Genomic DNA, 16041 nt, shown 5'->3' on the forward strand with positions numbered 1-16041 from the left:
TGAGGTTGTGGCCTCCAGTGCTCGGTATCTGAGGGTACTGAGGTTGTGGCCTCCAGTGCTTGGTATCTGAGGGTACTGACGTCAATGTCAGGGAAAACAAACAAACAAACAGAAGGTTCACCCACCTTTAGAAGACACTTGTCCTTGGAGGGTATTCCCTGATCATGTGGTGTTTGAACTCATGGACATGGTGACCTGGGTGAGCACTGCTCTAGAACAAGATGACCCAGTTCTTTGTCACTAGAACCATGGTTCAGACCATTGTGGGGTTTTGTGTTTTTGTTTTTTGTTTTTGTTTTGTTTTCAGTGACAATAAAGAAGGCCTACATAGCAAATATGATCAAATGAAAGGATTCCCCTAGCTCTGTGTAATTATACCATAGTGTGTGAAAAGAAACCTGAGAGAAAAGAACATGAGGAAGTCACCGAGACTGTGGACTGGCAGAGGACTGATAAAGCTGCTATCATGTGGAACAAAGGGGAAAAGACATCCTTTGAGCAAAACACCCGCTGACTATAGACTCATGCTTCCTCCGGATGATGCCTAGTGTAGGTCAATCCAAGTCCATTTAGAGTCTTTGTTTTTATGCTTCAGAATTTTCAGTGTGCTCCTACTGAGAAAGAGTTGGACTAAGCAAAAAGCTCCAGGGAAAGAGAAAAGGGTGGAGGCTTTGGAGGTGGTGTAGGCTTAAAGTAGGGAGCACATGGTAGAAACAGTATCTAAAATGTCTCTAATTTCCTGAACCCATTTTCTTAAGTATGACTGTAGCTTTGGACACATGTGAATGGAAATGATTCATGACACCAGTTCACTTTAAGCAATCATCCCAGGGGATTGTCTGACATTCTGAGCAACTAATTGATCTACTTATAGATACTTGGTATTGCTGATGCAACTCATCCTGCATCAGAGATGTTTATATGAACATCTATTTCTTCATATAGCTAGAACTCTGAAAGTAGGTGCGTTGGAGACTGTCTCATCCCCAGAGCTCTGAGCCTGGAGTTTTGAGGAACGTTTGTCAGCTGATAATTTCTTAATCAATGTCTGTGCAAAGAAAGAAGAATTGATTTGTAGGATGGATACATGAAGCCAGGTTTGCATTTGATATAAAGGGTCTCCCTTCTCTTGCTCTAGGTGCACGCTCTCCTGAATAAGCTCTGGAAATGCCCTATTCCTAGCAGCTGTTGGCCCACTGACTTATGACTGATCAGATGACCCACTGAGCATTTATAACTAAGTTTTTGGCTGGTGGTGCTCCCCAAATGACCTCTGTCTTCTAGGCTCTATAAATCTTGTGCAGGTTTTTTTCTCCCTCCTTTATGAGGATACTGATCAAAGCATTGCTTATTCTCCCCCACCTTCTTCTTCTGTAGAATGAAAGTAACTGACTTTTGCATACGTCCTTTCATAAATGATGAAGAATCGAAGTAAACAAACTTGTTCAATTCTTCTTGCTATCACATTTTCAAAACACATAGGGTATGCCCTCTATCTTGGAACAAAGTCAGCTTCCCTTGTAGCTTCCCTTTGTCCCACTACAGCAAAGGGAAAGGACACTTCTATCCTCAGTCTTTACAACAAGCTATCCCACATGAGGCCCTCGCTAGCTCTTCCTCCAAATCCTTCTTCCCGACCACAATAATCTGAGTAGGTGCCACCTAGATATTTACTTCATTTAGCTTCTTTGTTAACTTTAGTGGCGGTGGTTTGTGTTTTCTGTACATCAAAATAGGTCATTCTGACGGAAGCTCTTCATGTTCATGAAGATGTATCTTCTCTCTAAAGAAGCTGTCTTCCATAGAGCCAATAAAATTCTTTCTTTCCCTGGGGAAAAGGAAAGCATGGTAGCCAGAAATAAAAATGTTTCTTAGGACAAAAGTTTAAGAAAGAAATTAAAATTGTAAAGTTATCAAACTGCTTTCTTGGTATATCAGATTGTTCAGGATTGTTTGACATACTGAAAACTGTCTTAAGGCAGATCTGTTCATTGCTTCATAATTCTTGAGCTTACAAGTCCAAGAACCTGATGTCTAAAGCCTTGGCTCCTTCCAAGGACGGTGGGAAGGTCTGTTTTCCATCTCTACCAGCTTTGGTGTCTATGTAGCAATCTTCAGCATTGGTTAGCTTGAGGACACACTACCTTATCTCTTCCCTCATCCTTGCATAGGACTTACCCACCCCACCCCCTTGTAAATTTGTTTTATATTAATTATACTTGTTTATTTACTTATTCACTTATCATATGTATGCACATGTCATGGCACACGTGTGCACATCCCATGACATCTTTTTGAAGTCCGTTTTCTCCTTTTACCATGTGGGGCCTAGCATCTCGCTCTGGTAGGGAGGTTCAGCACTGAGCCGTCTCACTGGCCCATGGTAGGGAGGTTCGGCACTGAGCCGTCTCCCTGGCCCATGGTAGGGAGGTTCGGCACTGAGCCGTCTCCCTGGCCCATGGTAGGGAGGTTCGGCACTGAGCCGTCTCACTGGCCCATGGTAGGGAGGTTCAGCACTGAGCCATCTCACTGGCCCATAGCTTCTGTTTTTTTAAGGATACTACTCACTTTGTGTTATGTCCTACTTTGAAAACTTACTTTAACTTAAACTTACTTTATCTTTCTAAAAAGACCACATCTCCAAATATAGGTATAGGGAAATGGACTTCAATGTATCCCTTTTCTTTTTTTTTCAGGCAAGAGTATCAACCTAAATACCCAGTTAAACTCATATTAGGTTAGGAATTAATTCAAACACTCGAGATTTGTAAATTATTAAATAAAAAAATCAAACAGAAGTACTCTTACTTGCTCCAGAATCTTTGCTCTTAAATCCCTGTGTTCTTTGATAAATTGGAGATGATGTCTCTTCCCAGGTTGACTAAAAAAATCTGATTTTTCAGTATCTTCAATGATATTCAAATAACTTATCAGAACTTCCAGCAGTAAATGCTAGTTTCAGGTAAACAGGTAACAATCCTGAACGCAAAACGTGGTAATTTCTCACCGAATTTCCAAAGACGTGACCTGCCCTCGTAACTTCCCCTTATTCAGAGTGTTCCGTGTTTCAGAACATCACTGACCCCCAGTACCTGCCACTGATAGAACATGCCCACCTGAGCGGCTTCTGGATCTGGAGGTGGTGCCTGCACAGTCTCCCATGTGTTAGCCTAGTTATCCTCCTGCTTAGTGAATCTGCTCTAGCTGGTCAGTCCCCAGCTATGTTACTATGAATGAAATCATTTTTTTCTGCTCTTCATAAAACACAAGCATATATTCTGGAAGAAGCATGCATAGACAGGTAAGCTTTAGTGTCAGGATGCTTTTCTTACTCCCTTTTTCCTCTTCTCCTCTCCTCTTCCTCCACTTCCTTGTCTTTCCTTTCCCCTCTTCTCTCTTTTCCTCCCTATCTCCCCCTCCTTTTTTCTCTCTCTCGCTAACCTCTCCTCTTTTTCGAGAGTGAGTTTCACTGTGTTACCTAGGCTGACTTCAGACTCACAGTTGCCCTGCTTCAGCTTCCCGATCTCTAGCATTCTTGGCATCCTTCATCCTTCCTGGCTTTATACATTAGTCCTTTGATCCTTCTTTTTATCTTTTGACCTACACCTCCTCAGTTTCTCCCTTTTCAACTCTACCAATAATTACATTGTTTTTTGAATGTTGTCATGATAAAACACTAGACAAGAGCAACACAAGGACAAATGGTTAATTTCAGCTCACTTTGGAAGGTACCGTCTTATGTCCTAAGCAGAAGTTTCATTGTGCATTGTTCATGGATGGGCATTAGTGCTAATTACCTGGACTGCTGAGAATCATTCACACCCACAGTGCACATGTCCCCACAACAATCCTAACATGTGCAAGAGAGGAGGTGATTTTGATGTATAATTTCTTTAGTAACTATTGGCTATATGGGCACTGCTAGAGAACTGTCCATTCAAGTTCACGTCCCATTTTTCAGTCAGATTACAGTTCTTCTTGTTCTTGGGTTATATGAGTTGTCTAGAGATCTTGGATACTAAGCCCTTACCTGATGTGTGGCTTTCAAATCAACTTTCTCACCCTGGAGGTGCCTGCTTTCTTTCTTCATGGTTCTTTTTTTTTTCCTCACATCTACTTTGCTTTAAGACATAATATTGAGGCCTGAGTTTTTGTGTACATCATTATCACATTTATAGTTTCAAATCTTATATCCCTTATACCCAGCCTTTTAGTCATTGGAGTTGATTTTTTTGTATAAGTAAATGTTTGTAAAACAACAATCAACTTCGTCCTTTTGCATATAGGAATCCAGGCTCCTTGTCTCCATGTATTGATCAGACTGTCACTCAGATCTTTTTCTGCTTGATGACTTTGTTGAAAATTAGTTGGCTACACATGTGGCTTTATATTCAGTCTCTGTGCTTTCTTCCAACCTACTTTGTGTCTGTTTTCATGATAGCATCATATTGCTTTGCATGCTACTGGCTTGATGATATAGCATTAAGCCTGGAGGAGTGATATCTCCAACATTCCAAAATTATTGGGGTTTGTTCCTCATAATGACCTTAACAGTTTTACCGCCTTCATTTTTCTTTCTAACTTTTAAGGGGTTGCTTTGGAGAATGTCATTGTGATGCCTAGTGTGGTTATGTCAGATGTAGATATTGCATTTCAAAAAATGGATACTTCAACAGTGTCAATTCTCCAGAGTTATCCACGTGAGATGTGTTTGAATTGGTTTGTGTCCTCTTTGGCTTCTTTTATTGATGTCTTAAGGTTGTCAATGCACAGCTTTCTTTTCTCTATTTCATTACCTTCCTTCCCTCCAACACTATACGTATGCATCAGACTGTTGAGTGAGGTTTATTCTCAGTTATTCAATATGAAGATGTGACAAGTTTCTAGAATATTTTTATGTTCTCTAGGTATTTTAAACTTGGATTTCAATAGAGAAAAGTAGAAAAAATGGAGTTTCAAAATGTCAAATTATTCTCAAAGTTAACATTTTAAATGTACAGTATGTGTGTAGCTTTTCTAGTTTGACTACTTAGAGATGGGTTCATACCTAGTACTGTATAAGAATCAAAGTTCAGAACAAAGTGCACTCTGTTCATCTGCTCATTATATGAACCACAAGAATGCACTTTTTATGGGAAAGTTTCTACAGTGTACATATTGTGATTGTTAGAGTTCCCAGCATGGTCATAATTTATAGTTATGTTAGAATACTACATTTAGAGACAAGTAAGGCAAGCCACCTGGGAATCTCCTTCAACAAGAGAGACTGAGAAACTAGTCCTGAGAAAGAAAACAAAGGATGAGGTACCTCAGGAGGAAACCAGTCTTCTGAAGAAGACAAGATGGTTTGCCCACTGGATTCAGGGAAAATGAAGAAGGTAGTCTGATTGTGACAATTACTAGAACAAGGTCATTTGTCTTGATGGATCTGTGGTACTGCCAATCAGAGCATCGAGGCCAACCTCAGGACAATGTGCTTACATCCATACATGGCTAGAACCAAGAAGACTGCACTGTGCAGATATTTCTGTTGAAATTTAAAAGTGTTTGTAGTGGTCTCCAAGGAGTTTGGTTAGCTTCTGTCAAAAAATACTGTAAAAAAATGAGAATTTGACAGCTATTTTCTGTGAAAGGGTTACAGCTCTCAGACTGATTAAGGGAAAATGACATCTATATAATGCCCCCAGGATCCACTGCTTTGTAATATGCCATTTACAGCTTGGTTACTTACAATACCTATTATCATGTCTTACAATGTTGTGAGTCAGCACTTTGGGGTGGCTTGGGCAGTTGCTTTTCCTGTGTGGAGTTAGAAGAGGAGTTACTCTCTAGGGGGTCTTGATCAGGTTCATTTTCTCTGCCAGTTAAAGAGTTAAAAGATGGAAAATCTCAAGCACAATAAATAGGAGCAGGGAGAATCTCAGAAGCTGCAGACAGTGAAGAAAAGTGTTATTATAGAGAGAAATCACACAGAGAGAGCAGAGGGGAAACCTGGGAGCCTCCAATGAAGTCTTTCCTTGAATGTAGGTCTTTGAGATAACTTTATCTCCAAATTTAATATTTACAGTTTGAACAAAGATAGGGATTATCATAAGCCTACATCTTAGGGATAATCACAATCAGGCCTTGAGTTTGTTGGACAGGTCCATCTGCAGGATCAGAGAGGTCCTGCTTTTGCAAGAAAATACCTGTTAGGTCTTCATGCCTTAGTTTTCAGTCAAAGTGTAAGAAGAAGGGTTTGCCAACTTCATTATGTATTTGTGGCCCCTGATACTTACCAGTATCTTATCCAGAATCTATCCATCTGACAACTAGGTTTTCAGATTTGCTATGTGAAATACCATTGAATACAGTAGTCCTGGGCCCTGCAAATTCCGTTCCCTCAAGTGCAAGCATAATGTTCTTTATGTTTTGGGTTAAGATTCTTATCTTGTAGGTTTTTGTTTTTGACATACATTGAGCATTGCACCATTATAACTGTATAGCTTCTAACTTGCTTTGACATCCTAAGTACTGGGTTTATGAGACTGTACCATCATACCTGACTAACTAAAATTTTTTGAAATGGTAGGGAGTTAGTGTTTTTATATTCTCTCTTATGTCTTTTATATTCTAGAGGTAAATTTCATAAATGCAATTACAGGAAACCTTAAAGAGTTTGTATCAGGATATAAAAGTTCTGAGGGCACATATATGTAAGACTTGTTATACAGTAAAAAAACCAACCTCAATTCCAGTGCTTACAATTCCACCAACTCTGTGCTTCCAATCACACCAAAACCTGAGCTTTTCCCTAGTCTAGGACTTGAAATCTCATCAAAACCCACATTGTAATAGATGCTACCTCCCAAGAAACCATATATAAGCTCCCACTCAGCTCCCTACTACTTCTCACCAGAGCAGAGGCAGTCACCCTTCTGTATTTCTCCCAATACATTTCTAGAGTGAGGTTTGCTGTGCTGTGTGCTTTTGTTGTTTTCTTTGGATCCTGACTGCCAGACAACTTTCTCTTCAGAGCTGTAACACTTTCGTTGTCATTGTGACTGGATAGACTTTTCTGGTGCCTGTGCTCCCCCTCAGGATCTGAGCTGTACTGGGACCCTATCTTTTTTTCCAGTCCAAATATAACAGACTCACTTTCCCTATCCACCAGTGGTAATGGGTAAGTTCCCCAAATGGGTGCCACTACCCCAGCCACAGTACTTAAAGCTACAGCCAGCCCTCTTCACCTGAACAAGTACCCCAGTCCTTGAAGCTATAATCCTGCAGTTTCCTAAGGGCCAAAGGGGCTTTTATGCCCCTTTCCTAATCTTTCCTCCCACCCTCTCTTTTGAGTTGCCCATATTCTTCCTTGATTTCTGGCCTCTAGAAATTCCACAATTCTTCTAGGCCCTTCTTCATTTTGCAACCCTATTTCCAAATTGTTCTCATGTATGACACTCTTCTTCAACTCCTGGAGCTAGATTATTATCCTTACATTCTGGCCTCCATCAAAGACCAGGTACCAGGTGTCAAGTATCTCCTCAGGCTTAGGTAGGCTAAGCCCTTGATCCGGCTGAGTGTGCTGGTCATCTAATGAATGGCTTATGTCTTCCTCCACTCATCTCTGAGACTTTGAGATGTCCTTTGGGATGCCTCTTAGAAAGCCTCCAGCCTCTACAGCTGGTACTCAACTGGAAGAGCCATGAATTTGTTTGCTTTTACAATCAAATTTGGCCTCAATATCCTCTAGATAATCAATCCAAAGGGCTGCCTAATGGTACCCTACATCCTAATACTGTTGGGGACCTTTACAATATTGTGAGCAATCAGGAAAATGGAAAGAGATTTCCCATTTCCTATATTTACATTTCCCTTCTTTCAACCACACCCTGTTTGCTTTTATCTGGTCCTAAAAATACTGTATAAATGTACATTCTTTTAAGTAAGGTTGATGGCTCTGTGGATCTGTTTGTGGAGGAGAGACTGGGAAGGGGCAGAACATTTCAAATGTAAACAAATAAAATGATTGATGAAGAAAAAAGAAAAAGAGAAAAAAGAAAAAAACTTACAGTCAGGGTTGACTGATAGTTAAACATTAATACATAGGCAATCTTAAAGAAAATATATGGCTTGTTGTTATCTTGACTGCTGTACCCATACCAAAATGGAGGCAACAACATGGCTGACAACAATCTTTGCTAGACTAGGAAAGGATGGATTTTACCATGGGACTTCATTCTCTTCTTGATTAAAAATTACCATGTGGTATGAACCAACCAAGGAAAAAACAATCCCTCCTAACTAAAAAGCCCATACCCCATGATTCCTCAATTATTTCTGATCATGCTAAGGAGACTCTTCCTTATTGGCCTCAACTCACAGTCCTTTCTTTCCCTCTATGTCTTTCTGCTCTCCTAATCTTTTTCATTAATAAGCTACCTAAATCAACTCTCAGGTACCCACCTTCTACCAACTGGCAGCCCTTAGTCCTGCTACTCCTGCCAGGGTGGACTGCTTGGCCAGAGTACATGTCATCAAGCATTCACAAATAGAAAGGAATTGTGGTCCTATAGTGTTAATTCTTCCATCTTTATTAAAGAATTTCAATATACAACCTTATTTTCCATGAAATTCATATGTCCTTCTCCCCAGTCTTTCCATACATAACTTTCTATAGTAATTCTATGACCTTCTTTCTAAAGAATACAGGTGAGTCTGGGACCAGGGTAGGCCAGGCTAAAGTACACATAGCTGAAGTCCAGACGACTTGCTTCTGACTGACATGTCTCTGGAAGCCTGCCTCCAAAGTACTACTTATCCCAGTGTTTCCATGATGTTGGGGCAAACTTAAATATCTAGAGACCTAGAAACAGGGCCCTTAAATTCACAGGCAGAAATCTTTGTGGTGGCCTTCAATGTGTAACATGGGAGAGATGAAAAAGGCTTGAAAACAAAAATAACTGTTGCTTGCTAAGGCCTTGGAGCAGGCCATAGCAACCTCCCAAGCTCTCTTGACTTCCAGAATGTTAGGACCTCTATAGCTGTAACTTAATTGTGTTTGGGAGGGTCACTGTACCTGGCCTTGCCTGAGCTCACATAAGCCACTTCAGCTATGTCCAAGGTACCATCAAGGGAAAATTGAGCTGTTAATCGCCTCCCCTTGTCCTTCATGGTTTGAGGACATCAAGCCCAGATTTCTCTCCAGCCAACCCCTGATGTCTAGTCTTGGACAACTGAGGAGGAAGGACTTCCTTGACTTGACCAACAGAGAGCTCCCACAGGAACCCTCAAGTAGTCAAAAGAGTATCAGGGATATCAATATCCTTCCTTCTCAACACCAGGCAACCTATTCAGTCCTGATAGAGTTTTGGGAACCATGTCTCCTTCTTATTTCCTTATTATTGAGGTAGGGGAGACAGTCTTAGCAGCTTCACCAAACCCCAGCACTTAGCTTTATCTTTAAGGATTTTATCCTTACACACATCATCGTAGGAATACTGTCTTAGTTAGAGTTTCTAATACTGTGAAGAGACACTATGGCCACTGCAACTCTTACAAAGAAAAATACTTAATTGGGATTGTCTTACTGTTCAGGAATTTAGTCCATTATCATGGTGGGAAGCATGGCATTGTGCCAGCAGACATGGTACTGGAGAAGGAGCTGGGAGTTCTATATCTGGTTACAGTCACCAGGATGAGAGCTGCTTGAACATCTGAGACCTCAAAGCCCACACCCACAGTGGCATATTTCCTTCACCCAGGCCATACCTACTACACCAAGACCAAACCTCTTAATAGAGCCATTCCCTGTGGGCCAAGCATTCAAATAAATGATTCTTTTGGGGCTAAACCTATTCAAAGCACCACACATGCTAATCTGCCCTGTCCCCTTGTTGAGAAGGGACCTCCCAGCCAACGTGGGAGCCTCCATTTCCTTACTTCCTTCAATTTACTTCTACCTAGGCTTTCTGTCCATTTATAACTCCTCCAAATCACACAATCCCTTTACTGGCCTTACAGGTGAGTCCTCAAGCATGGGACAACCCAAACCCCTCTATAGCCAAGCCCCATTCCTTTCTTGTCATCTAGTTACAAACTCCACCAAATATGTCACCCAGATTCAATATTCACTCGCTCCAAAGCCTTGGGACACTTAAGCCTCTTATTTATGACCTCTTCAGAAAAGGCTTTCTTCTGCATACTTTCTCCCTTTAAGACCTTCATACTCATAGTTAAATAACCCAAAGAAACCTACCACTTGATTCAGAATCTCTGACATTATCTCTGCAGTGGCTCCTATCTACCTCCTAGTACCTATCCCCTATCCTTCCCTTAGTAACATCTCCTCAGGGACCTCTAATTTTTTCTGGATGCATTTTTCCATTCCTCTAGATCCCCAGTAACAAAATAACTTCTTCTGTACTTGAACTGGTCCTTATGCTCAATTTTCTTCCTAATTCACTTGGATCATCCTATCCCAGATGTTTCAGGACAACCCACATCTATCTGGACAGATTCTAACCTCTGACCTATTCTCTTCATCTCATTCTAAGTCCAATCTTAAACAACACACAGATTATCTTCTCCTCTGAAGTCCATCCCTACAAATTAGCCAGGCTGACACCTCACTCCACTAAACTTTCTGTCTGTGGATATGGGGTCTCACCCTATAAGGTCCTGTTGTCCATCCCTTATGTTACTTATCTAGGTTTAGCTATTACTCAGACTCACAAGGCCATTATCCTAGATATAAAACACATAATTCAATTACTCTTAGTGCCCATCACTAAGGAGGATGTTTATCCTTCCCAGGAATTGCTGTGTTCTTATGCTCTTGGAGTCCCTCTTCTTCCCTTCTTGTTTATCCCCTCTATGAAGAAGCCCATGGTTTCTCATATGAACCCCTTGCCTTACACTAATTACTAAGCTTTTTTGTAAGCTTTGGCAGGCCCTCCTCCTGACCCTGGCACTATACCCTCCAAATCTGACTTGCTTCTTTTCACCCTATGTCACAGAGAAGGAGGGATATGGTTTCAAAGTCTTAGGTTACTGTACTGGCTGGTTTTGTGTGTCAACTTGACACAGGCTGGAGTTATCACAGAGAAGGGAGCTTCAGTAGGGGAAGTGCCTCCATGAGACCCAGCTGTGGGGCATTTTCTCAATTAGTGATCAAGGGGGTAGGCCCCCTTGTTGGTGGAGCCATCTCTGGGCTGGAAGTCTTGGGTTCTATAAGAGAGCAGGCTGAGCAAGCCAGGGGAAGCAAGCCAGTAAGAAACATCTCTCCATGGCCTCTGCATCAGCTCCTGCTTCCTGACCTGCTTGAGTTCCAGTCCTGACTTCCTCTGGTGATCAACAGCAATGTGGAAGTGTAAGCTCAATAAACCCTTTCCTCCCCAACTTGCTTCTTGGTCATGATGTTTGTGCAGGAATAGAAACCCTGACTAAGACAGTTACCAACTGGGACCTTTCTTTGCTCCCATATAATATGTATCAAAAAATGGACCATACTATCTAAGAATGAATAAGTATCTGCAATCTCTTTTCTTGACTGAACTTCTTTTATGTGAGTCAGAGAAGTTAATCTCCAGATCACCTATGACTGTTTTATCTCCCATCCACCTGTCCTACCTTCCAACATACAAGGGTCTCCAAACAGTACCCACTTCCTGAGTTCTCTCTCTTCAGGTAGCATTGATAGAGGACATGACACTTACTTTCCAGCCATGCACACCTCTTAACAGCCAATCTCAACATATTCCCAACCTTATTTTTGCACTGACACCATAAAAGAGTTCTTGCCTCATTCTACACATATACACAGGGAGCCTATACTTGGTATACAACTGGTGTCTCCTTCCTACATGAAGGAGTACAAAAAGTTAGTATACTATTGTTTTAGATACTGTGATAGGTGAAGCATAGGCTCTTACACTTGAGCCACAAATCAAAATGCTGACCTAATAGCTCTTACCTATGCTTTTCATTTAGTAAAGGGACAATTCCTAAATATTTATACAGACTCCAAATATGCTTTTTGTTGTGTTAGAAGGAAGCTTGTATCCAGGCAGGTCACACCAGGCCAGCACAGCTTGATGAAGTTTATTGAGGAGAAGGGAAGAGAAGAAAGAGAAAGAAGGGGGTGAAAAAAGGAGCAAGGGGCTTGGGGTCTCTTCCTTTTATTTGGACAGTAACATAATCATGTATACCACCGAGCACAAATGTGAAGCAAAGATAAGGTGAACATGTGAGATGCATGTTGAGAATGTGAGGCGGTTGCTATGGCAACAGATACACAATGGTCCTTGTCACCTAGGGATGATGTCATTGCTGGCTTTGGAGGCCTCCAGTGACCAGTTTCTGATGCCAATATATCTCCCTTTTTCTTATCATAAAGAAAGGAAGAAAGGAGGTAAGCCAATGGTGCAAGGGGAATGAGGCATCAGATCTTTTAAACTGCTTCCTGCTGTCTAAGGGCACCATCAATTTCAGGGTGTAGATGGCTTTCACCAACAAGGTCTGCTTGGTAATTGTTCACATAGTCTCCTCTGTGGACATTGGCTGGTAATCCTGTAAAAGAAACTGGTTATTTGGTTAGAGATTTATGTTTTCTTTTTGTAGTTTGTCAATGAAGGAATGTGGAAACAAGATTAATGAGGCAGGGAACAAATAGTAACATCAGGAAAATTAGGAGAAGAGGTGGTATGAAGGGCAGTATCTACTTCCATATAGGGTTTTCAAAAATCCAGGAATTGGAGACCTCACATTCCCTACGATTCTGGATGACTGATTGTAGCTGCTGGATTTTATTTGTCACTATCCCAGATTGGTTGACATAGAAACAACATTCTTCTTGGAGAAACAGGCAAAGACCACCTTCTTTAGCTGTCAGGATATTAAATCTAGTCCCCATCGGTTCTGAAGCACCACTGCTGTCAAAGAATCAATCTGTATCTGGATGGTGAGCATAGTTTCAGACATTTCTTGAGAACTGATGTTAAGCTGGGAAGAGAACTTACTTTATAGGCTTAGGGAAGTAGTCAGCCTTGCCATTCCAGTACAAGCACCTATAGCTACTCCCACAGTGACCAGGAGTGACACAACCTGAACTGCCCTCTTATGTTGAGCAGGTATCATATCTACAACTGGGATTGGTAGGGGCTCATTTCCCTGGATTACTCCTAGTTCAGGGAAAAGGAATACCAATGTGCAAACTCCTAACCACCTGGCAGGTAGGTGATGATATATATGAGTGCAACAAAGAATTGATGTGTTTTGAACTGCAGGGCACTGTGGCAGATATGAAATATCAAGTGTTGTGGTTCTATTGCAGTCTAGGGAGCTTAGTGTTCCTACAGAATGTGTTCCAGAGGTCTTAAAACAGTTTTCCACACCAAAAAGAGGGATAGAGAAAAGGTATGGTGTCAAGGCAACATCAGAGTCAGGATAACTCTGATGTTGCCTTGAAAGGTGAGGTGACCTTATTTGGCAGTATCACTTGAGAAACTGGCAATTGTGAGGTATTTCCAGGGTATACACTAGGCAGCACTCTTTAAAGTGACCAGGTCATGTGACATTAAGGAGTTGGTATGCAGAGGTTAAGGTCTGAAGCAAAGCTAAAATGACAGTTAGTGCCATTTATGAGGGCAGATGTCCAAGGATGTCAAGGACCTTGGAGAAATATTTGATTACTTCTCTAAATTTTTTGATTATCTAGAGGTTGGGAAATTGAGACATATTTTCTCTGGATGTGAACAGTACTCACTGGGGACGCAGCTTGGTTTTTATGGTAGAACTTACCAACAACTCTTGTCTCCCACTTGGGATTCCATGAGTCTTATATATAGAAGAGGATCTTATGTTGTTGACAGAAGAAGTGATTGGTCCATAATCCTAGCATATGTATCTGGTAAGACCAATATAGGCAGCCCTCAAATTTGTCTGAGCAGTTTTTCAACAATCTTTTATCTAGTCAAATAGGAAGCAAGCGAAGAAATCATAGTATTTAGATAGAATAGCAGATATAAGGATGATAGAAATTTGGATTGATCTCTGGCATCTGGCTACAGAGCAGATTCCTGACTATTTGGAAAGACTGTTATCATTGGAGATTGAACCTTGAATTTCCAGATGTAAGGGCTACCCTGGATGGAAATGAACAAGGAGAGGATGAGAAGCCCATGTCTAATCCAGTGAGGTCAAGCACAGTTGCTGGAGTAGAGTCTCATTTTCTGGTATTGGGGACAAGGTGTGTGGTCTTGATGTCTTCTGGAGCTTAAGAGAGCAGAGTTCTGTTGGGGCCGATGTATAGAAGGAAGAGTCATGTTTGAGGTAAAGGGATGAAATGTTTGAGGTGAGACAGTTGGACCCAATGAGAGAGTCCCTTGAGTTTAGCAGTTGTAGGGGTCACAAGAATTACCTTGAAAGGACCCTGCCATTTAGGAAAGACAGGTGAGGCCTGATGGTCTGTAAGGGATAGGAGAACATGGTCTCCAATGTTGACAGTCAGTGAACAGGGGACAGCATGTAGCTTTAGTAGATTGTGGTCAGCAAAGTTCCATAGGAGAGGATGGAGGTGTCAAAGTAATGGGGTAAGTGATTTGAAAGAGGAGAGCATTCAGATAAAATACCAGGAGTTAGGACCAGACATTCATACATGAGTTTGAAAGGTGAGATGAAGAGAGGTCGCTTGGGGGGAACTTATATTTTGAAAAGAGCCGGAAGTAGGAGTTTTACCCAATCAAGGTGCAGATCCTGTGACAGTTTGACAAGAGTGGTTTTTAGAGAGTTGCTAGTTCTTTCTACCTTTCCTGAAGACTGGTGGTGGCAGGGAATATGAAAATGCCAGGGAATGTCTAGGGCTTCAGAATTTGAGAAATTTTATTGGGGCTGGTTTACAGTGTCAGAGGTTCAGTTGTTTATCATCATGGCAGGAAACATGGCAGCACAGAAGCAGACATGGTGTGGAGAAGACGCTGAGAGTTATACATCTTGATCTGAAAGTAGCCAGAAGATTGAATCTTCCACACTGGCAGAGCTTGAGCACTAGGAGCCCTCACCTACTCAGTGACACGGTTCTTCCAAAAGGCCATACCTCCTAACAGTAGCATTTCTCAAGGGCCAAGTATATTCAAACCACCACAGTGATGACTTAGCTAAGATGTTTTACCTGGAACAGAGACTGAAGGACCAACCCAACTTGAGACCCATCCCATGGGTGGGTGGCACCAATCATTATTATTGATGCTATATTTTGCTTATAGACAAGAACCTAGCATACCTGTCCTCTGACAGGCTGTACGTAGCATATGACTGAGTCAGATGCAAACACCCATGGCCAGACATTGGACTGAGGTCAGGGAGTCCTAAGGAAGCGTTAGGGGAATGACTGAAGTCCCTGAGCACATTGGCAACTCCATAGGAAGACCAACAGTGTCACCAAACCTGGACCTCTGGAAGCTTCCAGAAACTGAGCTAACAACCAAAACTGGGCTGGTCCCCTCAGACTATATGCACCAGAGGGCTGCTGCTTTGTGTGGCCTGAGTGGGAAAGGATGTGCCTAATCCTGCAGACTTGATGCACCATGGTGAGGGGATACTCGGGGTTGGGCACCCTCTCAGAGACAAAAGAGGGTTGGTTGGAGGAACCTTTTGAAGGGGTACCAAGAGGAGAGACAGCATTTGCGATGTAAATGCATATATATATGTATGTTAGATTACCAAATGAGCACACCAAAGGATGACATCCTTTAAGAATGCACAGTGGGATAGTGATTCAGAATCAGTTGGCTGCACTTTAAAGATACCCGTGATTGTTTCTAGGTCATGAGGCCTACGACCTAATCTTAAAAAATGATCACTGCAGTCTGAGGCTGATCCTTCCTGGGCCCGTCTTAGTTCAAGTTCTCTTAGTATGGAGCCTGAGTTGCACAATTCATCTTAACCACTATACAGATATGCACTTTCCCCTCACTGCCTTTAAGACTACAATATACAGTGCACGTGCTGTGTACCTACAGCAAAGCCTTCAGGAGATCAGTGCACGTGCTGTGTACCTACAGC

General features: G+C 41.8%; 1 protein-coding gene across 19 annotated transcripts in view; it reads left to right on the forward strand.

Moving 5' to 3' along the window:
- Kcnh8 (potassium voltage-gated channel subfamily H member 8) overlaps positions 1–16041 on the forward strand; it is a 413545-nt gene that overhangs the window by 129180 nt on the left and 268324 nt on the right. The window contains exon 1 of one of the 19 annotated variants that reach the window (XR_004112582.1): positions 12302–12391. The exons of the other annotated variants lie outside the window; for them this stretch is intronic. The gene's annotated coding sequence lies outside the window, so the exon portion shown is untranslated. Of the gene's footprint in view, positions 1–12301; positions 12392–16041 lie in introns of those variants that run through there. 19 annotated transcript variants of the gene reach the window in all.

Source organism: Mastomys coucha, unplaced genomic scaffold (assembly GCF_008632895.1).
Source record: "Mastomys coucha isolate ucsf_1 unplaced genomic scaffold, UCSF_Mcou_1 pScaffold3, whole genome shotgun sequence".
Classification (NCBI taxonomy): domain Eukaryota; kingdom Metazoa; phylum Chordata; class Mammalia; order Rodentia; family Muridae; genus Mastomys; species Mastomys coucha.